Below are 26,775 nucleotides of genomic sequence, written 5' to 3'. Positions count from 1 at the left end.
TTTGCATTGTCTCCTCTTCCCACTTTTCTCCAGGATGTACAGAAGGTGAGTTTCCTTTTGTGTAGGCTGCTTGCTCATGATTGTGTCACAGGCTGTATGTAAGCTCTTAGGTAAGTCAAAGGGCTCTGGGGCCGCTGAATATGGTTATGAGCTAAGGACCAGCCGGGAGAAAGCGGCTGGATAGGCAAGATTGCCTTTCTGCAAAAAGTCCACTTAAATGTGAAATAAGGACATGGCCATAATGCTTGATTTCTCATAGAAAGGCTCTGGTATTTCCTTTGAAAAACTTGTTGGCTTCCTGTGAGAGGGGTTTACTGGTTACTGCAGGGGTTCAAATACTTACGAGGCAGGCCAGAGTAATAAAGTAAAAGAAATAGGGGAGAGGATTTAATTTACTCTTTTTCTTACTCTCTGCCAGAGTTTTTGGTATTTAAGATTTGTTGCCCGCCAAGTGTTTCTGTTTTAAGATTTGGAACAATTACAGATTATATCAAAAGATCATTTCTCTTAAATTGACAGTTTTGTTGAGGGCTGTGAATGTTTTGCTGAAAAATATATTCATTTATGAGACATTTAAAGATGAGCAACTATTTAAAAAAGATCCTGTTAATAATGATTAAACAAACTTCTTGATACCAGGACAACATAATTTTTTTTAAAACTACAAAATTAATTAAAGGATTATATCTCTCATTGAAGGAATTAGCTTACTTTCTAGAATGGAGTTATTCCTCTAGTTTGATTTAATTCTTATATATTTCCCAGATTTTAGGTTTGAAATGACCCAGAATTAAGCATGACATGAGTCAGTTTAATGTGGTTTTCCATTAAGTCCAAGGGAGAGTTTGTGAAACTTGGGTAATTCCACCACAGACTCCAAGTCTCATCAGTGGAATGGTTTTGCAATGAAGCGTATTGTACCATTTTAATAACTTGTTTTACGTAGCTCAACTGGATGTAACATTTATGTCTTCAAGCCATTCAGTTTTCAGGATGCATATTTATCCCATTCATGGAAAACAGCCTTTTTAATGGCCAAAGTAACAAATGGTTATATGTACAGGTGCCTTTAGAAGCAAAATTAAATTAACTTTAAAAACAGAAGTTTCTCTTTCGAATGACATTATTAGTCTGATGATTTTCCAGGTTCACAGCATTTATTTCCCTGCCGACAGGAAAAAAAGCCAACGAGCCTTTTTTATTGTTGCTCTTTCAAGAACTCTAGGTTGTCTTAACAGTATAGGTTTAGCTTGGTTCTTTTACTTTCATCTGTAAGAAAGTTAATGTTCTGCCCCTAGTGCATTTAGGGGAGAATGGCAAGGATAATCTACTGGAAATGAGTGCTTACTGACGTTCCTATTGGGTTTTCTAGGTAGAAAGATTACTTTAACATTTAACATTCTAAACAAAAAACACCATGAAAAGGGAACAGCATTTCCTTTCACTTTAAGAATGGTACATTAAAATAGTGTTTTGAGTGTAGGCACCATATTTTTTTCATATACTCTCAATCTCAAGTGCAGTGCCATGAAGTTGTATGACTATAGTATATAGAGGGATGCCAGACTTGGAAAGACAGGAGTTCAAGATCCATCTCTGACACTTATTAGTGTGTGCACGGCACTTAAAATTGTCTGGGCCTTACATCCCTCCTCTGTGAAATAGGAATAATAACATCTGTGGTACCTACTGGGCAGCCTTGTTGTAAAGGCTTAAATGAGATAATCATGTAAAGTGCTTCACAGGCCTTAAAAGTGCTACATAAATGTTAGATAGAGTTGCTATGATAGTGGCACACATCTGGAGTGAAGTTTAAGGAATCATTGCATCTTAATTACTGACATTATTTATAAAATGCTTTAAGCTTTCCATATGTTTTTATTTCATTTGACCCGCATAATGTGAGGGAAATACTATAGGTATTATCCCCATTTGACAGATGAGGACACTAAGTAATGCTCAGAAAGAGAGGTAATTGATTTGTCCAGCTTTACAAGGCAAGAGTTAAAACAGCATTTTGCTTTTTCTACCACAAATAGCTGTCCTCTCATTTAGAGGAACTTGAAGATCAATAAATGATACAGGGTCTAGTGCAAAGAACTTTGGACAGTCAGGAGAAACCTGAGTTCAATAGCTGTGTGTCTCTGGGAGAGTCACAACCTCTCTGACCCTATTTCCTCATCAGTAAAATCTAGATGATAATAGAGCCTTCTAAACAGGATCCACGTGAGGCTCAGCTGAGATAATGTCTGTAAAGTCCTTTAGAAACCTTAAAGTGCTATGTGTCGGCTATTATTATCCCTTGTTGGACTCTTGCATTTTTACAGGAAACTGGCCCTGAGAGTTTTACGTGATTTGGTTAAGGTCATACAAATGGTTTACAAAGTGCTCTTCTCCCAACAACCCTGTAAAGAAAGTAGTAAGTGTGCAGTGTTACACCTTTCATTGAGCAAATGAATAACCAAGAAAGGTGCTTGGAGATCACCTAACCATGGAATTACAAGTGTGAAAGGGTCTTGAACATAATCTAGTCTAAACCCTTCATTTTACAGAAGAGGAAATTGAGGCCCAGACAGATTAAACAACTTTGCATGGTTGCAGAGTTAGTTGGCAAAGGTGTTTCTAAAACTCAAGTCACCTTAACTCCCAATTTCTGTTTCTCCTGAGCAACTGGCTTTCCTCTTTTACCCAAACTTATAGTGTGCTTGAATCTTTTGCATCATCTATGTGATTAATATAATAACTTGGCCCTTATTTTATATCCAGAGTGCCACCCATAAGAATTACTGGTTTCTTTTTCTGCTTAGTGTGGCAGACACCTAAGTCTTGTGTCAAGGAGTTCAAGCTTGATAAATTAGAAATGTATTAGGCTGTCAGAGGACTCAGCAAACATCTTGTGAGTGCCTTGTTTTGAGAATTTAATCGAATATTCTGCATATGAAATATGATGAGTAGAAAAGATTTGTAATATTCCATTACACTGAAAGCAGTAGAAATTGATTTAAGTAAAGGATTTCTAGGTAGGACTTGATTTTTTTTAAGGACCTTTGTTTTTTTTTTGTTTTTGTTTTTGTTTTGTTGAGGCAATTGGGGTTAAGTGACTTGCCCAGGGTCACACAGCTAGTAAGTGTCATGTGTCTGAGGCTGGATTTGAACTCAGGTCCTCCAGGGCTAGTGCTCTATCCACTGCACCACCTAGCTGCCCCAAGGACCTTCGTAAGATTTTTTGTGGTGGCCTTCTTGTTGGGGGCCTTCTCTTAGCTTCTCTCAAGGTAAATTACAAGATAATAACTTGATGAATGATAGTTACCTTGAAGCTCATGTTGAAAGATAGTTGACTAAAATTTCTGTTTGCATTTATTATCTGTATAAATGCCTTGATAAGGAGAAAATGGAAACTAATTGTGACGAGCATGTTTTATGTACTAAAGTATACACATTAAGCAACAGCCTAATTGTATTAATTTCTGTGTGCATTTCAGGCCCTATATTCGTGTCTATACTTGTCTGCTTTAAATAACACCTAGGATCTTATCATTGACTGGCAAGAACTTGTGCCAGTCATCTGACAGCTATTGACTTTAAAATGTACTTCAGGAGACTGGAAAAAAAACACAACAACAAAACCTCAAGCGGGTAAAACTCCCCCATCAAGTTTTAGTTTCCTCACTACTTTCATTAGTTTTTTATAGCCTAACTATAATACATTGTGTCTGCATTTCACAGAGCCTGTTTTTTCAGCGTTTCAGATAAGTGGTTAAAAGTTTGCTGCAGGCAGAAACTTAAATTTAGAGCCCTGAAGTAATTAAAAAAAAAAAGTTGAATGCTACCCACCCTCCCAAGCACCTAGGAATCTAAAATAGCAGGAAAAATACTTTTTTTTTTGGTGAATTTAAAATCAAATAAAAAATATAAACTAAGGCCTACTCTTGAGTTGACATAAAATTTACTAAAAACTTAAGCAAAAAAAAATATAGATAATAAACATCACAAACTTAATTCTTCAGTTTTCTTCTTTCTATGAACTTGGTTAATGACATATTCTAAAGAATGTTTCTTATTGTTCAAATCGTTGTAATGTACATCAGAGGTGTCAGTCTGGCTTAAAATAGATTAAAATATAATGTTTAACAATGTTATGTTTAACAAAATATTTAACAAAATAAAAAATTTAACAAAATAAAAATATCATTGTTGTGGTTGTTTAGTCGAGTTCGATGCGGTTTGCCATTTCTATCTAATGGATTAAAGCAAACCCGGGGGTAAGTGACTTATCCAGGTCCACACAGATAGTGAGTGTCTGAGGCCTGATTTGAACTGGTCTTCCTGACTCCAGGCCCAGTTTCTAGCCACCAACTGCCTCAAAAAATATACTGTGTAGATAATGTTAATGTGTGGTTTTGTAAGTCAATATGGAACTAGTAGGGATGATGTGCATAAAGGCTGTTAAGATTGCAGGGTATAAAATGCTAATGGAAAAGTTATCAATACATATTTATCAGACAGCATGGTTCACAGGCTGCTTTTCTGTCATGTAACGTTTTTTAGGATTGAAAACTGAGATGTTAGATGAAAACACTTAGAACTCATCTTGAAGAGGTGTGATTGATTCTGGATTTTGTTCCTGTTTTGGGTTTCTATAATAACATCTTACACCTCAGATCTGTTTCTCTAACATTTATTTTCTTCCACTGTAGACATGTTTTTATAGTTATCATTTGCTTGTGATATTTTAGCATAGTTTCTTTTTCCCCTTTAGAGGATAAAAGGTTTGAAGCATTTGCTTTGTTGTTTTCCAAGACTGTAGTCTGCAATTGTACAAGAAAGGAGAAATGTAGGAAATGCATCTTTTATATGTCCTGGGGCAATTCTGTTGAAGGCTGTCAATAGGAAACAACATCTGGGCCATCCGTGGAACTTCCATGTGAGAAAAGGGCAATATATATCCATTTGTTCTTTGCTTAAAGCTGTATACCGGGAGAGGACCCCTCTTATCAAATATTCTCTTAGCCCTATTGCACAGCTTACTTCCTTCTAGCAAAAATCAGATGCTGACTGACATTGTCCCAGCATTTTGGCTATGTAACTAGAGTGATAAGGGTAGGGTGTGGATGGAGTTAGTTGGATGGAGTTGTTTTTACTTTTGTTTTAGTCTGCAGGATTTTAAACTGGCTTGACCTTTTTTTTTTTTTTTGGTGAGGCAATTGGGGTTAAGTGACTTGCCCAGGGTCACACAGCTAGTAAGTGTCAAGTGTCTGAGGCTGAATTTGAACTCAGGTACTCCTGAATCCAGGGCCGGTGCTTTATCCACTGAGCCACCTAGCTGCCCCTAGCTTGACCTTTAAGAACTGGAACAATGAACACATTCTCAGCTTGTGTGATTATGAGAATATACAGTACCCCTATTCTTTAAACATTTGATAGAAGGGCATATAAAATTAGGTTTAGCCTTTTCAATAACCATTTCATATTAATGGTACAAGTTAAGAAGATGAAATAAATGGAGCCTATGGCAAGCATAATTTATTTACTTCCAAGCTCTTTCTCAGAGGAGGCAGTTTTCAGTTCTGTTGAAGATCTTGTTTGTTTTTAAACCAAGAGTGGAATTAAAGATGAATGAAAAGTTTTGGTATACACTCAAGTGTGGGATCATGTGCCTACACATCTCCATATAACTGATGGCATTAACTATCCATGTCTAAAGAAGCATACCAGTCATTGAAAATGTTAGTTTCCCATCCAATCTCTCTCACCCCCATAGCTGTTGAGTCTCCCCCAAACTCTGCTTTTATGTCGTTCTGATGCCCCTAAACTTTTCCGTTATTCCCTATTTAATTATAAGATCAAATGCAAAGTCCTTAGCCTGGTATTCAAGGAATATTCAGATCTCCCAACCTATCTTTTCAGCCATATCACCTACTATATGTCATTTCTCTCTTGAACCCTCTGTTCCATCTTCTGCAACTCACTCTTCCTGGTGACTTCACATTTGATGTTCACATTTGGCCCAGTCTTCTGCGTGCCCAACAATCTTGTTATCTTTAATGTATTTTTCTTTACCTCTTGTAGCCAGTCGGCATTAAAATCCTGTGGGGTTCTAGCTCCAGTATCTCTTGCAAGACACACTACCAACTACCTAGCCCAGAGTCTTCCTAATGAGTCTTCTCACTTCCATTGTTCTCCTCTCACTTCTAATTCATCCCTTATTCTGTTGCTTCAGTTATCTCTGTATACATCTGGGCAAATGGCTTTTAAAAAAATGTTTTGTGGCTCTATATTGCTTACTGAATTCAAATTCCTTTATCCAGTCAGTGTTCAAGGCCCTCCATGATCTGATGGCACCCCGCTTTTCCAGCCTAAACTATATTCTTTTTCATATTCCTTTCTCCTGTGTCTTCATTAGAGGGTAAACTCACTGAAGGCAGGAGCTTTGTCTCCTCAAGCCTAGCACGGTGCCCTACACATAGTAGACAGTAATAATTGCTTATTGGGTCTAACTGAATTCTAACTGTCTTTGTAGTTCAGTTCCTTTGGATAGAGAAATTTGAGGGAGAGTATTTCAGGCCTAGTGGCACAAGATTTGAGTCTTCTCTGTAACACATTCAACTTGTCTCCTTTTGTTTGTAGAACACTTTTCTGGGATTTCTACCCTTTTTTACAACCAAAGCAAAAGTTTCCCTCCCTCTCTCTTTCTTCTAATTCTTTCTCTCTGGCTCCAAATGTAGCTTCCTTAAGATTTTTTGTAGTTTCCAAAAGTTATTGGGCTTGACTCTATTTTCTCTATTCATTCTCTTTCTTGGCAATTATTCAGCAGTAATCATTAATAATCCCACTAAGTACCATGCATTATACCAGGCCCTGGGGCTAGACTTATAAAAATAAGAGACGGTTCCTGTTCTTAGATGGGGGAATACAACATGCAAACAGAGAAGTATATATGATAATTTGAGAATGGGGGAAACCACACAGCTTTAGTGACTCACCTCTTTCTGCTGACTCCCACTTTTGTCTTCCCCACTCCAGCTTCCCTCCTGAGCTGTAGACTTGCCTTTCTTCCTGGGTGCAGGACATCTCTACCTGGATATCCCAATAGCACTTCAAATTCAACGCGTATAAACCCACTCTTCTTCCTGGCTTCTATCTTTTTGATTGTGGGCCACCATTCTTCCTGTTACCTAGGCTTAGAAGCCTCATTAATTTTTTGACATTTCCCTTTTCCTTCACATCCAATCAGTTACTGTATCCTGTTAATTCTGTCTTGGCAAGTTCTCTCCAGCCCTTCCCTTCCTTGCTGTTCTCATCAAATCAGTTCTAATTTTCAGGCCATAATCATTCTATCCCACCTTAAAGTGCTGCACTAGCCCCCTAACTTGTTTTCTTTATAATCTTTCCTCTCCAGTCTACCCTATGTCCTGTTGCCAGATTGATTTCCTAAAGCAGAGTTCTGATGAATTGGCTTCCTATCACCCAAAGGAGAAAGTTCAGATTCTTTGAATTGTTGGTCCTGTCCCTCCTCTTCATGCTCACTTTAGGATCATAGGCTCTTAGATCTAAAACTGGAAGGGCCCTCAAAGGCCATCTAGTCCAACCCCCTAGTTTTACAGATGAGGAATATAAATCCTAGGGACGTAGTGTGCATTTTCCAAGTGTCTGTAGGTGGTTAATGTCAGAGACAATTTAAACTGAGGTCCCCTTACTTTAGAGCTGATATACTTTTTTACTTCACTGTAAGCATGCTTCCCTGTGCTGTGGTTCCAATACCCTTTCCAACTTTGTCATCCTTCTCTCCTTGACATATACTGTGCTCTAGCTAGACTGAGCTACTTAGAATTTCTGGAACTGGCTCTGTATTTACCTGTTTCTGTGACTTCTTATTCCTTTCCTTCTTTTCATCTCTACTTTTAAAAATTCTCCCTATCTCAAGACTCAGTTTGGATACTACTCCCTTATTGCGCTTCCCAGTGTGAGCCCACTGGAAGTTTGAGCTTTTACTGTGTAACCCTTGCTACTCGACTTTGTTTTGTTTTATTTTATCTTACGTTGTATACATGTTGCACAAAAAGGTGCATTTTATATAAGTAATATGAAAAAATATTTCTCTTCTCTCTCCTCTCCCCTACACCCCAGTTGCTTCCCCAGGTAGTAGCCTAATTTATCTATCTCTAGTCCCATCTCTGAAGAAAGTTTTCTTTATTTCCCCAATGGCAAGTGACCATTCTTTTTCTTTTCTTTAGTGTTTATTTTGTGAATCAGTGAACGCATTTTCCCCCTTCACTTCAATTCCCTTGCATTTCTCCATTCAACTTTCCTCTTAGTCTCTCTCTCTCTACATTAAGTCAAACTTCCACTTAAGAGTAGTAGGATCTTAGCATTCTAGTGAGTCAGCTAGTGGCACAGTGGATAGAATGCCAGTCCTGGAATCAGGAAGCCCTGAGTTCTAATCTGACCTCAGATACTTCAGAGCTGTGTGACTCTGGGCAAGTCATTTCATCATTGTTTGTCTCAGTTTTCTCAAATGTAAAATGGGGTTAATAATAGCACCTACCTCTCAGGGTTGTTGAGAGAATCAAAAGAAATGATTTAGCACAGTGCCTGGCATATAATAGGTGTTTTATAAATACCTATTCCTTCCTTCCTACTTAATCCCCAAACTGAGTAGGAACCCTTTCTACAGTGTGGTTATACAGTTTATAGTTGAAGACCTCCATTGATGTAGCACTTCCCAAGGCAAGAGTTATTTAGTACCCACATCATCACGAACACTGGGCCTCTCTGGGTGCAGTTTAGTTTAGTATTAGCTCTTTTTGGCTGCCATGTCTAACTGTTGAGTGGTTTATAAGATATTCCCTGCTTCCCCCATCCCCCAATTATCTAATCACAACTCCCTCATCTTGTATTGATGAAAGTCATTTTTGAACCTTAGTGTAGACCTAGAAATTTGAGGTTAGATGTTATTAAATGCAACCTTTTGTTGTATTTTATATAGACAGCCTCCATCTGACATAGTGCTTCTTGTTAACAAGAAAGAGATTATTGTGAGTTAGCTTAAGTTGCTGTATAGCCTGAGAAATGATATGATGTCTATAAACTTTTTTCTCCATCCCTACATATTGTCTCGTATAAAATTCACTCCCCTTAATGAGTAGTTTGATGAAGGAAGACGAAACAAGCCCATGTTGTGCATTTTTTTGTTACATATTTTATATATACACACACGTGCATGTGTATGTATATATAAATGTCTATATATATATAACATTTCTATTTACTTCATTAACTATTTCCCAATTACACATAAAACATTTTTTTAACATTCATTTAAAAATAATGAGTTCCAAATTCTCTCCCTTCCTCCCCTCTTCCACCCTTTGAGAAGTCTAGCAATATAATATTTATCATACACTAGTTTCTATAAGAGACTTTAGGCCCAACTGGAAATGAACCTTTTTTGGTCTCTACTTAGAGAAAGTTTCACCTATCTGCCTGTGTATCTGTCAGTTTCAAGTACAATGGAAGGTCCTTAAAGGGGGTGGGGGAAGAGTGAATGTGTGTGTGTGTGTGTGTGTGTGTGTGTGTGTGTGTGTGTGTGTGTGTGTGTGTGTGAGAGAGAGAGAGAGAGAGAGAGAGAGAGAGAGAGAGAGAAAGGGATTGATTCATTGCAGTTTTTGCCTTTTTAGCTTCCATCTCCAAACAGTGTCTTGTATTTTAACAAATGCTTATTGAATTGAATTTCCATATTGGAATACTGAAGAATTGATGATTTCATCAAAGAAAATAACCCTTTTTTGAAAATTGCAACTTTTCTATAATTTAGTAGATTAAGTCCTACAAAATTGCCTAAGGTACACATAGAGGTTAAGAGATTGGCCCAGAGTAACACAAATAAGTGTCAGTGTCATGTTTGAACCTCTCTCCATCAACAGATGTTTCAGCAGAGAAGACAGAACAGTCATTCTTTTGATATTGTCACGTTTGTGTTTTTGGTCAATGAAATAAGGTGATTACTGTCTACTGAAAATGTAATGCATCACATCTGTTACCTGGCAGAGTGTCTGGGCACATGTTATCTGTTTAAAGGAAACGAGCTCAGGAGGTTACTTTGTACATCAGTGATCTATTTAAAATAAGTTGCCTCTGGAGTGATCTGATCTGAGTCTACCATTAATATATATCTAAGTGGAGAAGGAATTAGAGTTCTCATTCTGGCGTAACTATAAGTGGAAGGTTTATAAGTTTGTGGATGCTTGAAGTAGGTCAGTTATCAAGTACTTATTTTGTACACAGGTCGTACTCTTATTAAATCTGAAGCTTTTATAAAATACATGCTACATTTATAGTGGCATTCTTAGTGCCAAAACATTTATGGTTCTTCTCCTCCGAACAGTTCCATGGCAACAGAGACAGTACTGATTTTGAGCCGATATATCTATGCTACTTAAATAATTTTACTTTTGACTTTGGATTAGAATTCTTGGGAAACATTTTGCCCAACTAAATAAGCTTAAAACATAAAGCTTACCATTTTGCTGTGAGCAGAGATGCAAGACAGTTCCACTGTTAAGTGTAAACCACTGATACACACACACACACACACACACACACACACACACACACACACACACACACACACTCTCCTCAAGTCCATGGAGTATGCCATTTCCCATGCCTAGTGCTCTTTGGAGACAAAAACCACACAAGGGGATCCCTCTTTGCCCTTGCCAAGAGAAGCATATGTTGTGGGAATTGTTTCAATGGATTTATTTTCTAATCCCTCATTCCATTGCATTTTGTTGCCTTCATGGGTACCATGTGCTAGCTGGAAGGGAAGCCAGGTCCCAGAATGGGCGGTTTTGTTTAACATGATCATGACGAGTTTTTTAACTTGGAGTTTTTTTTTTTCTCTCATAGGAAGTATCTGAATTCAATGACTTATTTTTTGAAATTAAAAAGTAAAGATGTTTTCATTCTAGTTCAAATGATCACTATCGTTTCTGTATTCTAAGCTTTTAGCACAAGGCTTTGTACATAGATACTTAATAAATGCTTGTTAAATAGACTTTGGGTCATATCTGCTTTTCATATCAGTCATTTAATGCAGATGCTCCATTTTCTCTGCCAGGGCTCTCCTGCTGTCATATCAAATCTTTATATCTTTGGTGCCTAGCCTTGTATTTTGCATACAGCAGGTACTTAATAAATATTTTTTGACTGTCTGGGAGGAACTGGTAGAAGTATTATGTTTATTAAATTCAGTTTTTATTTTTGTTTCTGAATACTTTAAGATTTATAGAGCTCTTTACAAATATTTCATTTTATCTTCACGATAACCCTGGGACGTAGGTGCCATTATTATCTTCATTTTTTATAGATGAGGAAACCGAGGCAAGCAGAGGTTAATCAATATAACAGCCTCTGACCTAAGAACCTTTGCCTTTCTTCCTTCTTTTCCTTTTCCTCTTCACTGTCCCTAACAACACATAGTACATGGTCTTGGAGAGTTCAGTATATACCTAGAATAATACCTTGTACATATTCAACCTTCAGTAAATGCTTATTGAATGAAAACAAAACAGTCTGGCTCTAGAGTAACTTTACACCTATATTTTATTTTGCTCCCTTTTCTTCACTCAGTGTCCTAGTCAGACTGGCTTGCTTCCTCTACCTTACACAAGCCACTCCATCTGTTGTGTGCCTTTGTGATAGTTATCCCACTTAGGTGGAATTCATTCCTCAACATCTTCACCTCTTAGCTTTCCTAATTTCTTTGAAGATTCATCTCAAGAACCCCACCTACATGAAGTCTTTCATAGTCCCTCAGCTGAGAGTGCCTTCCTCCATGATGACCTTTATCTATTTTACATACAGCTGTATATGTACATAATTGTCTCCCCCAATAGAATGTAAATTCCTTGAAGACAGGGGTTGTCTTATTCATATTTGTATCTCCAGCACCTGATAGTGCCTGACACATAGTAGGTGCTTAGTAAATATTAGTAAAAACTAAAATTCAAAGTTGAAATTGATTAATTTACCACCTTTGAACCTGTCACTTGAGATAAATGATGATGTAATTCATCCCAACCTGGGGTCTGTGAACTCGTAAAAAATGTTTTCCATAAATATATTTCAATATGAGTTTCCTTTGTAATCTTATATTTTTAATTTTATATATGTTTATATATAAAAGAAATATTATACATATGTATATGTGTATGTGTATACACACACACACACACACACATATTATTCTGAAAAGGGGTCCATAGATTTTATTCCCCAAAAGGATCCATGGCACAAGAAATTCAGAACTCAATGTCTAATTTATAGAAACTTTAATGGAGATGATTTATTAACCTATAAGTACCAGTTTTCTAATATTTCGGCTTTCATTTCTTTAGTCACTTGGATTTTCAGTTTTCTGTCATTCGCCCTAAGCCCTACCACAGCAAACCACTCTCTCACATTGTTTTGTTTTGTTGTCCTTCATTTTTGAAGAGGATGGACATCAGGGTGATGGCATGACTTTCACTGAATTGGATTTAAGTGAGGAAGGACTGATGGCTCACATTTCTGTCTGTTATACTATACCTAAATTGCCATTATTTCCCTCCACAGTCACTTCTTTAGGTCTGATGGGCTGAACTCTAAGCTTTTCCTCATATTCCCTGTTTTCTTGATCTGTGATTATTTCTGTGGCTCTTTGTGTACATCTTTAAAATATGTTACCCCACGATATGGACATGCTTATTCATCTGATTTAACTCCAGTATAAAGAGGTACAGTTATGAGCATACATCTCACATGTAGAACTTCCCTTCAGATTTAGGCATTCTGCTTGTTTTGCAATGCTGTTCCATGGTTGACTCATGTTGGCCATAGGCTAAGTGTTTCCAGTTAGTTGTTTTCTTTCTTACTGTTTTCTAGATTCTGTTGTTGTTTTTGTTCTGACTTCCCTTTTTTATAAATGATAGCCATTTAATTTTCCTAGCCTACAGTTTACCTGGCACTTAGTAGGTATCTAACAAATGTTTGTTGAATTAAATCATATTTTTTTAAAGTAGACACTATTTCATTTAGAACATTGCATTTAGGATTTGGTTCCTTCTCTGTTCATTTGGACTCTATTAACGTATGTTTTATTTCATCATTGGAGGAATTTGTCAAGGAATGAAGCTCATTTGGAAATGGTAGTATGGGCTAGTCCATTTGGTTCTTCCCATCTGCTCTACCTCCAGCTATTGCATTAAGTACAACTCTGTCTTTTTATGTCATCCCTATATCATTTCTGCTTTACACATTTACAAGTTTGCTAATTTTCCAGAGAATATGTCATGTGAGACTTTATGGTAAGTCCCATTTACTACATCTCCTGTAATTCAGTCAGCATTTGTTAAGCTTCCTTTGGCCTGTGTACTGTACTAGGGCCTGGGAATACAAAACAAAATGAAAACTGGTCCCTGTCCTCAAGGAGTTTATTTATCATAGTTTATTTTCTATTGTCATTTGTTGTTATTAGTGTCAGTCTGTTATCCAAGCCAGCAATGATTTTGATAAGACTTTCAGAATTTTCTCATAGAAATGTTTCCTAGTTTCTATTTTTCTTAGTAATTTTATGTCCTTATGTACTGTGATTGCTAGTCTTCTCTTAATAATATTGACTCCCATGTTGTGCTCTTGTTCACTGGACTATGTTAGGTAGATTTGGTCAGACCTTCCACAATTCATATGGTATTACTAATTGCAGAGATTATAAGGATTTCTTTGATGACTTATACAGGTGAAACAACATTGTGGGAAATGAATTGTTTCTTTAGACTTTTGGATAGAAGTAATTGTATACTCTCTGAATGAATCCTATGTGAATGTGTCTTGTAAATCCATATCATATATTGAAATGTGCAAATTGAAGAGGGTAAACAGTTGCCATTTTTGAAGGACTTCTTGGGACATTGGACAAAATTAGCTTTCTGTGATGCCTGCTGTCACTCCATTGGGTCATTTGAGTTTGTAGTCCACTGATTCAGAAATTGCTATTCTCTGAAATGATGATGGTTTACAGTGCTTCTTTTTTAAGGAATTTATTTCCATTGTGAAAAGTTTCACTCTGTCCTAATATACCCGTCCACCTCTTTTTACAAATGTAAGAAAAGAAGCAGAAAGTTAACTTTCTGACCCTGGCCTCATTATCCCTTAGAAACAAGAAAGGGAGAAAAAACCCAACTGACCAGCTTTTATGTTAACTTGCATAGTTTCATCTAACAGTGAAGAATACTAATGGGAGGGAAATAAAGAAGGTTAGGAAAAAAGTTTTTCAGACATTTAGTACAAGTACTCAGTCTATCGGCTAACATTTATTAAATTCCTAGTGGTCCCAGGCACTATGCGAGGTGCTGGGGACCTGCTCTTAAGGGACTTTGTATACTCTTGAGGGAGACAGCTCCTCTCTCTGGCTCCCTTCCCCCGTCCCCTTTCTTTCTGTGGTTTCCCCTCTTCTCTTCTGGGTCTTTCTCTCTCACCCAGGCTGGAAGTGAAGCAGCCACTCATGGCCTAATCCTACTGCTGAATGGCACTTTTGACTTGGGCTGGTTTGCCTCTCCATAGATTGCTGTTCCCCCCTCCCCTCGTTTCTGGGCTTACGGTATTGATGTTGGACTTACTTAGTGCTGACACCTGATCAATTTTAGGCCTACTGCCACTCAGAACTCCTGAGCTCCAGTGATTTTTGAGGCTCAGCCTCCCCAGGGATCATAGAATGGGCCATCATGCTTGGCTCATTTGAACCTTTGAGCACCCCCATGGATAGATGCTACCTGTATGATTATCACCATTTCACAGGTGAGAAAACTGAAGCTGTCAGGTACAACTAGTACATTGTCAGAGATGGCAATTGAACCCTCATATTCTTAACTCCAAATCTAACCCTCTAACCAAGTGCCATTGCCAAAGATGGAGTGTTTGTCACACCAGTGCAGGCTCATCAGTTGTGATCCTGTCTCTGTTGTTCTCCCTCAGTCTCATTGTCATAATTCATACCTCCTCGGCTAAGTTAGTTGGAACCTGGTGGGGCCTGTGGAGGGAGTCACTAAGAGCTTTCAAAACAAGTGTCCTGACCACTTGGTCTTGCCAGTAGAGACTGAACTACTACTGCTGGCATTAAGCTGCTTCCCCAAGTGCATTCATTCCACTTCTCTTAAATCCCCAACCCTTTCTTTGCTTGGTATGTCAACGCTGCCTTTTTTGTAACAAAATCTTGCTAAGGGTCCATTCCAAATCATGTGGGACCAGAGGCTCTATTGTTTTCCTTTGATCAAAACCATCTTGGTTTTGCTTTCATACGTAGGTTGAGGATTTCTTCTTATGAACATTTTCAGACCGTACAACTAACTTTATAGGATTTTCTCTTCAATCCCTCCCTTCTATGAATTCTGTGAAGTAGCTATATGAACCTACTTTCTGCAGAAAGCATAGGGACTTGTCACTTGTTCCATGTGAAATAGATGAAAAGTGTGTCTAAACTAGGCTCTGAAAAAAAAAAAAGCCACAGCTTTGCCAGAAGAGTTCAGAATTGGCTCAGGAAGTGATAGCCACAGCTTTTGGAATTCCTTTATATGACTCTTGGTGAATGCTGTTTTACCAAACATTCATGAGCATGTTTTAAGTACCTACTATGTGCCAGACACTGTGCTGAGCATTAGGGCTACAAAAGAAAGCAAAAGACAAATAAGTCCCCATTTCGACCAAGGGCCAGTCCATCTATGGATTCTAGGCAATGAGGGTTAAGTGACTTGCCCAGGGTCACATAGCTAGTAACTGTCCAGTGTCTGAGGCTGAATTTGAACTCAGTTCCTCCTGAATCCAGGGCTGGTGCTCTATCCACTGTGCCACCTAGCTGTCTGTGAATTTCTTTAAACAAGTTTAATCTTCTTTTAGCCATGTGTAGAGACAAAAATAGAATGTCAACTGAGTCATTTAATGTAACTATACACTCGCTTTTCCCTCTTATAAATTTGTGTCTGAATTAGTAACTGGGGCAATACAACACTACCTTATTAATATCAAATGTAGTTCAGACAGATTTTCATCATTAGGTGACATGTTGGATGCTGAGGTTTCCTGGGCTGTCAGAGGCAGGAGCCAGAAAGTTCTCTCTGAGGATAAGGCCAGAAGTCTTGGGTTGGTTGAGCCATGGTTATAGGAGGAAATACAAAGTCCTCAGCCAAAGGGCAGGAGTCATGGTGTGAAATCTAGATTAGAAGTATGAGTGGTGTGTGTAAAGATGCAGTCTTAGGATCATAAATTTGGAGCCAAGAGTGACTTCAGAGGCCATCTTGGGTCATCCCTCTTATTTTACAGAGGAGGAAACTGAGGCCCAGGGAGATTAAGTGATTATAGACCTAGATAATAGACCTAGAGTTGGAAGAGATCTCAGAAACTATCTATTTTACAGATAGGGAAACTGAGGCCTGGGTAAATTAGGTGACTTGCCCATGATCACAAAGGTAGGTTTTCAACAGAGGTCCTCTGACTTCAGAACTACTGCTCTGGCAACTGTGTCATGCTGTCTCCCTGATTCAGGTTGAAGGGTCTGGTACTTGAAGAGTGAAGGTGTGCTTGGGCTTATTATTTGTTGTTCAATTGTTTTCAGTCATATCTGACTCTTGGTAACACCATTTGAGGGTTTTATTTTGACAGAGATACAGGAGTAGTTTGCCATTTCTTTCTCTAGCTGATGATTTTACAGTTGAGAAAACTGAGGCAAACTTGGTTAAGTAACTTGCTTAGGGTCATACAGCTGGTAAATGTCTGAGACCGTATTTGAACTTAGAAAGATTAGTCTTCCTGACTCCAGGCCCAGCACTCTATGTACTGTGCCACCTCCAGTCTGATAAATCTTGGTTGGTTTTTTTCTGTGTCTTTATGCTTGGAATCCTAAGGCTGTCCAGTCTTCTAGTTTACTGTGAGTGACCTTCTGGGTCACTCTTGTGATCCTTAGTGGCATGATGGTTGGGAAAGAAAGAACTGCTCCGTTGGATCCTAGATACTCTTTCAAGTAGACAAGTCCCAAATTTTTAAGAATGAAGTTCTGGTCAGCATAAGATACAGTAAATTCTGAGTCCTATTTTTTAGCTTCTTAAAACTATTAAAGTTTTTTTTAGCTTTTAAAAATGTTATGTGTATTTTGAAGTATCATAGTTTAAATTGCTATAGGCTGATCTGGAACCTTTGTCAATTTAGCTTTAGCAATTTACTTCTTTCTTCTTAGGAACATCATGGAGTTCAGTTTACTATCTTTTAAAGTACTGAAGCCATGTTCATCCAGGCTTCTCCCAGAAAAGGCCCAGTGTGGTTTTTCCATAAAAGATTTAAAAGTTGGCATTTCCTGTTGCTTTTCAAAGTGTATACCAGAAGAAAATCTGATGAAGTGAGCTCTTTGTTGTAAAGCTATGAGAGCCAGATTCTGCCATACAATATTAAATAGTCCATTTTGAAGAATAAACAAGTCAAGCGCTTTTTGCATATGTTGCGAAGGGCAATTTGTGCAGCTGTCTTTTCATGATAGGTATTATTTTCCAGCGTTTTACCATGAAAAGTTAAAACAGATGAGTGAACAGTTCTGCTGAGGGCAGGAGAGAGGAATGGAAATGTTTTCTCTGCTGCATAGGAGCCAGGTTCTGATCTCAGATGTGTGGCATGTGGCATCATGAAAATATATTTCTCAATTTGACACCTTTCTTCAAAAGAGTGCTATTGGGCTTGAAACATAAGCACAACATTAACTTCTTCATCCTCTTTGTGATACAAATATCTAGTAAATTGTGACTTTTTTTGAGGGAGTGAGTAACGAGGGTTAAGTGACTTGCCCAGGGTCACACAGCTAGTAAGTGTCAAGTGTCTGAGGCCGGATTTGTACTCAGGTCCTCCTGAATCCAGGGCGGGTACTTTATCCACTGCACCACCTAGTTGCCCCAAGCATATTGATTTTTTGTTTTTGTTTTTGTTTTTTGTAGGCAATTGGGGTTAAGTGACTTGCCCAGGGTCACACTGCTAGTAAGTGTCAAGTGTCTGAGGCCGGATTTGAACTCAGGTCCTCCTGAATCCAGGGCCGGTGCTCTATCCACTGCGCCACTTAGCTGCCCTCTACATATTGATTTTTAAAACTCTGTTTACCTATTCTGTTCTAACTTCTCTGCTAACCCCTTGCCTCACATGTTCAACTGCCTTTTCCTATATCTCAAACTGCATACCAGTGGGGATCTTGAAGTCAACATATCCAAAATGGAATTCATTATCTTTCTCCCTAAACTTTCCTCTCTCCCCAACTTTGTTTTTTTACTGTAAAGGACACCGCCCTCTTCCTGGGCCCTCAGGTTCACAACCCGTGTTTCTCCTGACTCCAAGTCTAGCATACTTTCCCCTAAAACATGTTGCATCTCTATAGCCTTAGAAAAAAACAAAACAAAAACTGATGGAAGTTTAAGAAATAATGGTAGTTTCACTGGGGCAAAGATTAGAAGCTTTTTTTTTTTTCATCAGAAAAACAAATCTATGGACCCACTGCATGAAATTTCAGGCATTTAGTTACAGCACCAATAAACGAAACTTCCCTTCCAGGGTTACTTTTACTTTTCTAAACTGCAAAGGTGGTTGAGGAGAGAATTCAGACAATATTAAATTAAATTTTAGTGCTAAGAGTATTCTAGTAAGTTTTATTGACTTAAAAGCTATTGTCAGTCCTATTACTTAACTCTAGACTTCATCAGCTGATCTTATTTGAATTTTGGTAAATAAAAAAGTTGTTTGTTTTGAAAATTTTTCTTGCTTTCTGAGTAGTTTTTGTCATTTGTCAAGGCAAGTGTGCTTCTCTACCTAGTAATAAATTCTTGTGGACACACAGATGAGTTTATTAAACTTTCCTTTCTAATATTCACATGGTTTTTTTGCATATGAGAATGGCAAGAACTCTCACATACGGCATAGTTATAAAATGTATGAGAGGTCATTTTAGAAATTCCCCTTCTGAGCTTGTGAAGTTTTTAAGGAGATACTTTTCTAAGTGAATTTCTGAACAACAAATTTGGTTAAGGTGATGATGCTTGGTAGTTTGTGCTGATTAAATATTCTCTCAGCCATAATAACTAGGTCCTAAGTGATATTGATTCTGTCAGACTTAGAAAACTCTAATGTGATCTTCTCCAGCGAAGAAACCTTTCTTGATGTATGGGACATCATGGCTGTCAAAACAGTGGAATAAGGATGTTGATCAGTGAGTTAACAGTTTTTTGTTTGTTTTTTACTCGAGAAAGATGTTGCTAACAAGTAGAGTTCCTGCCATCACCATGTTTTGCTGGAGTGAATTGCTTTTCTTTTATTTGTTCCTTTTTTTTTTTTTTTGGCAGGGTAATGAGAGTTTAAGTGGCATGCCCAGGGTCACACAGCTAGTAAGTATCAAGTATCTGAGGCAGCATTTGAACTCAGGTCCTACTGAATCCAGGGCCAGTGCTTTAGCCACTGTGCCACCTTGCTGCCCCTCTGTGAATTGCTTTTCTTAAGGAAAGGAACCTTGGTTGCTGGTCTGTGTTTGGAGTAATTAGGTCCTGTTATATGTGCCAGACATTGTACTATATACAGGTGAATACAGAGACACAAATGAAGTTGTTATGTCCTCAAAAGAGTAACTCTACAATCTGTACAAAATATGAAATAATTTTGGGAGGAGGGGGATTAACATGTATGATGTATTATGTAGATGGTGGTATATAAGCCAAGCCTGTAAAGAAATTAAGGGTTCTCTGAGGCAGAGGTGAAGAGGAGAGTATATTCTAGACACTGGGACAGCCTGTGCAAAGGTGTGGAACCTAGAAGAATAATGAGATCGTTAAGTAGGCCAGTTTGACTGGAATGAGGAGTGTGGAAAGGGGAAGTAATGTGAAATTAGGCTGGAGAAGTAGGCTGGAACCAGACCGTGAAGGTCATTAAATGCCAGACAGAGTCAATAGGGAGCTTCTTGGGCATGGCCACACCTGTGCATTGGGAATATCACTTTTGCAACAGTGTGGAGGATGAACTGGAGATGATTGGATACAAGGACACCAATTAGGAAGTCATTTCAGTGGTCCAGGAAAGAAATGGTGATGGGCAGAACTAGGTTGGTCATTGTGCAAGTGGAGAGGAGATGGATAGAAGAGATTGTGGAAATAGAATCAAGACTTGGCAAGTGATTGTATATGAGAGATGAGGGACTTTTTTCATTCTATAGCTATGGATATTATTAAATGTGGCAAAGAAATAGAGAACAGGACAAAGTCAAGCTACAACAGAAAGAATAATTTCTCTTTATGAGAAGGATTGGAGAAAGGAAGTCTTTGTTGAGATTTTTTTCTGTAGTTATACTGTTTGTTAGTATTGTTTTGACTGTCCTGGTCAGTATACAAAATTCTTATGTTACTGAATGAAAATTTGGGATACACCCTTCTTAAAACATGAGAAGGAAATATTGGTACATGTATACCAGTTCCCACCTTCAGCCTTCATATTTCCCTCCTTTTCCCTCAATTTTGATGAGTAAACCCAGGTTTCTTTCTTTTTAGAATCTGCCCCTGGCAGGTTGCACTGTTGTCAGAGCAGAAATTGAGAGGTATGAACAACTTGATTGGGTGACAGTAAAAGACCACATGAGAACAGTTCATCTCTTCAGTGTCTCACTACAGTTTTAGAATAGAAAGGCAGTAAGTGCCATTGTTTCAGTGTGTTATGGTGAGGATTCTTCTGACATAAGAGTTGGATTAGTCTGCTGAGGCTTCATTATCACATTTTTTTGCTTCTGGGATATATTAAGCATTAAGGTGGTTACAGTGGATTGAGCACTAGACTTAGATTCAGTAAGAACCGAATTCAGGATCTGCCTCAGACAATTTATTAACTATCCTGGGCAAGTCACTTAAACTCTTACAACCTTCAGTTCTTTATCTATAAAATGAGGATAATGATTGCATCTATCTCCCAGGATTGTTGAGGATTAAATGAACTAATAAGTGCTTTGTAAACCTTAAAGCAACATGTAAATGCTAGCAGTTATTATTGTTCTTGAGGGCAGAGACTATATTTCCAGTATTTAATATAACAAACATTTCAGAAATGCTTGTTGAATTGAAAGGATCCATAAGAAACATTCACTTGGTTTAGGACAAGGTTCAAATGAGACAGTATCATTGCTGTAGCATTTTTATAGGTGTTTTTCTCAGTCATATATTTAGTTCCCAAGAAGATTCCTGTGTAAAGTGAAATGAATCTGCTAAATAGAGAACCTTCTGAAACTCAGTTGACGTAGAGCCAGAATAAGTGGCTCGACTGTCACCATTATCTACCTGTGGGCCATCATGAACTAAAATATGTTTTGGCCCTAGTCACCAATCTTTAGAGAATTATCATTGGTTTTACTGAGGGATCCTAGCAACTGGTACTTTACACCAACTGGAACAATACCTTTGATCAATAACCAGCTTTCACTGATTATTCTTTAGTCTTTTTCAATAGTGAGAGAGTAGCGAATAATTTGAGTGTTTTTCACATCTCAGAAACCAGTTCATAAAAAAGAAAACATTTGACAATGACTTGAGTGCCAATGCAGCCTTTGGTTGGCAGAGAAAATTGAGGTTAGTAGAGTCTGATCTCTCAATTAAAGTAAACTTATGGTTACTAATATCTACCAGGCAATTATTTCCCCTCTGCTTCACAGTACGATGTTACTGACTGAGGGAGAAAACTCAGAATACCATGGATGTACAATGATTATACTTATTATAGGAGAGGTGTTCTTAACCTGGGGTCCTTAAACTTGATAACTATATTTTAATATAATTGGTTTTCTTTGTAATTCTATGTATTTTGTTTTATGCATTTTAAAACATTATTCTGAGAAGAGGTCCTTGGGTTTCTTCAGGCTTGGAAGGGTCTCTAACACAAAAAGTTGAGAATCCCTGCCAAAGGAGATACTTCAGACCCTTTTCTGAAGCAGCTTCTAATTCTTTTATCCATATGCAAGTTCACATCACAAATATCATAGCAGTTTAGACTCTCAGCTTATTCTTTTTTTTTAATTTTTAAATTTTTTTTTAAATTTTTTAGTGAGACAATTGGGGTTAAGTGACTTGCCCAGGGTCACACAGCTAGTAAGTGTTAAGTGTCTGAGGCCGGATTTGAACTCAGGTACTCCTGACTCCAGGGCTGTTGCTCTAGCGACTGCGCCACCTAGATGCCCCCTCTCAGCTTATTCTAATGGCAGACTTTATTTTCCTGGCTTAATTGCCATACATGACCAGATATGGTATCAAAGCATCCCAAAGATATTCTCTTGGCTAATATACCAAACTGTGGGAGTGGTATCCAGGACTACTTTAATTATTGGAGAATTTTGCTTCCAGGAACTCGATGTTTGTGATTAGAAATTCTATGAAAACAAAAGAGAAACTAGGCTTAGCAGAAAAATTGTTTGTGTGTGTGTGTGTGTGTGTACACACACACATACACACATACATACATATTGGATTAACAATGCTGTGCAAAACAGCTGATATTTATACAGTACTTTAAAGGTTTCAAAATGCCAACCGTGCATTCACTGGACACCAGTGTCAGAAATGGTTCATCTTTGTTCCAGTGTTCCTCATGTAGACCATATGGAAAATAGAGTTTCAGATTAGCCTTGTCTTTGGCACTACCAGCTTGTACTTGTTGGATTCGCTGGCATGTGTGGATGGCAGGGAAAGCCACAGGGGATACAGGACAGATGGCAACATGCCCGTGATAGGAAACTCTGGTGACTTGGTAGATGGATGAAAGAGATTTGAAAGCATGTCTTGGGATGGCTATATAGGAAGGATTGAGGCCCCCTGATGAGCACTCATAACACACAAAGGGGAAGATAGAGGTACATCAGAAGCATCAGTAACCGTAGGGTCAGTCTAGCCTAGTAGTCTTGTCATAGCACTGTGGTCTAGAAGCAGTTATGTGATAGACTCTGTGACTCAGTTGGTCATAATTGGGGATATTAATCAATCAGATGTAGATCCATCCTTTTGTGGGTAACACCATTCTTCTGAGTCAGATTGATAAGTAGACCAGCCATCCCCCATGTACTTGTGTTGGCACCAGCTGCTTAGCACTCAGAATTCTGCTTTGAATACTGCTCTCGAAACAGCCCACATGTGGTTTCCCAAAGTTTTCTGTGGCTTCAGGGAGCCAGGCTTAGACTCACTGGCACTGTCTACATTCTGGGAGTGTGCCTGAAGCTCAGATAAGCCATTGATACTATAGATGACACTACAATGAGCATTACACTTGTGCCTTATGTTGCACTGCTGGCTAGTTTATGAAAATATAGATGAAAATAAGGACAGACTTGCTCTTCCTGTGCACATGTTTTGGGGATTTATGGTCAAATCAAAGTAAGAAACTAACCTGGGTTTCTGAATAGAAAGATCATTAGATAATGAAGGAGTGAGGGAGAGGAAAGGGGAAGGACCAGAAATCTCCCTATCCTTTAAAAGTCATCCAGAAACTACTGCTTTCTGCTATTCATACATTGCAGTTAAGTGTTCCCATTTAATCCTGTTTTTACCTTTACACTATCCAAATAAACTTCACTGGGACTAGTTTCTTACCTACAAAGGAGCCATTTTAAAAGGGTTTGGGTTTTTTTTTTTTTGCTAATAATAATAACTAGTATTTACATAGTGCTTTGAAGTTTACAAAACACTTTATAAATGTTATCTCACTTTATCATTAACATTAACCCTGTAAGGTATCCCCACTGGGCAGGTGAGGAAACTGAGGTGCAAAGAGGTTAAATGATTTGCTCAAGGCCATACTAGTGATCTAGTAAGTGGCTAAGGCAAGATTTGAACTCAGGTCTTTCTGACTTCAAATTCAACCCTCTATCCCCTCTGCCTCCTAGCTTCATCTAGGTTCAGCAAGTTTCTGACACCTCCATTCCAGTCTTGGATCTTCTGTTTTACTACCTGTGTAACCTCTTGGTCTCATCCTTGGTAAATAAGGGGGTTGAGAGTAGCTATGGTCCTTGCTTACTCCAAATTCCATGATTCAATGATTTGGTCTTCTCCTTGCCTTGCTCTCTCTGTCTTCATCCTGTGACTCCTGGTACCTGATTTTTGCCCTTGACTTTTTACCACCCAGCATTCTCGGCTCTAGCCCTCATTACCTTTTTGTATGTACCAATTCTGACATGGTTTTCTGTTCTGAATTTACTCAAGAGCCCACCCTTACCTCTTGTCACTGAATTTATCCCCAGTTTTTGGACTCTCTTGTTTTAACCACCATCAGAACCTTGCTTTGGGTTGAGCTTTGGGTCTAAGTTCACATTTTGTTCTGTGTTGACCAGCGTTGCTTTAGATCTCCTGGTCCTGACTCCTGGCTCTGTAACCTGTGACCATCTGTTGTCAACAGTCTTTGTGCTAACATGTTGTAGCATCATCTTTCTTCAGTTTAAGAGCATTTGTACTATGTAAATCAATCAAGTGATTATTTAATCATCAGCATGTTTTTTAACAGCCAGTGTAAACTGATCATTGCACAATTATCTACTGAATTTGGATCTGTATAAACTGTTTCGTTGATGACTCCTGAATTGATGTGCCCTTTCTCCATGATATCCGTGGAGTGGAGTTTTGCCCAATATCTTTTGATCAAATGAGTGAATTTAATGTTATTGGACAAGTAGAGGAGATGACTGAGTACTGAGAGCTTCCTATGCATAGCGCTTTTTCCTATATTGTGTGTTTTTTTGTCCTTTTTAATTTTGAGTTTAGTCAAGCAAAGTTGATAGTATAAGACTCCAAAACTAGAAATGAAAGACACTTGTGACAGGATACTTAGGCCTATGAGGTTTAAAAAAGACTAACCTGGAATAAAACTAAAATCTTTGTCTGTGGGGCAGGGGTGGCAGTGAGGCAGAGGGTGTATGCTTATTGAAGTAAAATAGGAGAGAGAGGAATGTTTCTCTTGAAATGAAAAAAAAATTTGTGCTCTTTGGTGTTCTTTTGAAAAGAAGCCAGCAAGTGTGCCCATAGCTCCTAAAATCCTCCAAAACGAAACTAATGGAAAAAGCTGAAACTCAATATTTGAGGAGGTGGTATGTTGTAGGGAAAAGTCTGTCTGGAAACCATAACTTGGATGACTAAAAATAGAATGCTTACTCATTTGAAACTTTGGGTGGTTAAAGGAAGAACATTTTTTTTTAAGGTTTCATTGTGCCATGTGGTCAAACCTGAGGTATGACTTGGGTATGTCATAACTAACCACAGCTGCCCTAAAAAAATCACTTTCTTTTAAATCTAAGTTACAATTTATTTCAGAGCATTGCTTGAATAATCAGACTTTCTTTTGAAAAGTTTACCTTGGATGACGGCATTATCTATAGGATGATACATTAAAAAAACACAACCCAACCTTTACTGAACACCTGCATTGCAGGAGATGATGTATTTTATTATTTAGTCATTTTCACCCCATTTGGGGTCTTCTTGGCAAAGATACTGGAATGGTTTGCCATTTCCTTCTCCAGTTCATTTTACAGACAAGGAAACTGAAGCAAAAAGGGTCAAATGACTTGCCCAGGGTCGTACTCCTGGCCTGGCGCTCTATCCATTCCTCCACCTAGATGCTATATATAATGTCATAAAGAAATAGTTGCTTCCTTTTAATGCAGTGGAAGCAGGTTAATTAAAGGATTTTCCTGTTTTAATTTAAAGTTGCTTTTCAAAATAATTATTACATAATTGAATCAGTATCATAAATAGAAACCCAATTTCAATCTTGTATTTATTAGGAGTGGATCCTGATGTTAGGGATTCTCTTATTCCCTCACTTTATTTTAAAATTATTACTGGCTATTAAATCTGAATTATCTTGTGTTTCAGAGGGAAATATAATCTATCTTCTAGTGTAAAAGAATCTTATTTTTCAAGAATCTATGGAAAAGATGAGGCTATATTTTTAAAGCATTAGAAAAAATAGTTTTATAATTATTCCCAGAGTTCATGCAGTTCATAAATAATTTCTTACTTAGTGTTCTTTGTACTTCTATTTTCTTTTGGCTTATCAGGACAGGTGACTATAAAAATAGTCGATTTCAAATTAAAAGGGAATTTAAGGTAGAAGAGTTTTCAAATAGAATTTTTTCTGTGCTTTGCAAAATGTCACAACAAGTTTAAGAGTAGAATTATATCTCCATATCTAACTAGCTTGGTCACACTCTTATTTTGATTTCACACTTGTGGTTTAACATACAAGTCATTATATGGTTAAACATGATATTTTCAAGGTTAAGTCTGTATAAGAAGAAGTGGGCACCAAATAGCTTAAAGTGATAGTCAAGCTTTTAAGAATAGACATGTGGCATCTTCAAGTGAACTGAATAATTTGTGTCTGCAGGAACATAATTCTCCTTTTATCAATAGGAGTAGTAAATGTAAGCTTTTTTTTTTTGCTATTACACATTTTATTAGATCTTTAATATGATATCCCACATTAAAATAAACCTGAAGATACACTTTTTTAACACTAAGTTAAAAAGCAAAGGTAAGAAAAAAATGTGTATGTGCTATATAAGTATATGTTTTTACTTTTATCTATTTTCTTTGCTGTCATTAGGCTCTAGAAGAGTTAAACTAAGAAATCCCTATTCTTTCTCACAATAATTCCATTCAAAGATTTTAGTTTGTCAGTACAGCCTAAACTAGCCTGTATTGTTGGTTTCTA

General features: G+C 37.8%; 1 protein-coding gene across 1 annotated transcript in view; it reads left to right on the top strand.

Moving 5' to 3' along the window:
* MYO10 (myosin X) overlaps positions 1 to 26,775 on the top strand; it is a 246,035-nt gene that overhangs the window by 998 nt on the left and 218,262 nt on the right. The window lies entirely within an intron of this gene.

This window comes from Dromiciops gliroides, chromosome 1 (assembly GCF_019393635.1).
Source record: "Dromiciops gliroides isolate mDroGli1 chromosome 1, mDroGli1.pri, whole genome shotgun sequence".
Classification (NCBI taxonomy): domain Eukaryota; kingdom Metazoa; phylum Chordata; class Mammalia; order Microbiotheria; family Microbiotheriidae; genus Dromiciops; species Dromiciops gliroides.
This window is presented reverse-complemented; position numbering and strand designations above follow the sequence as displayed.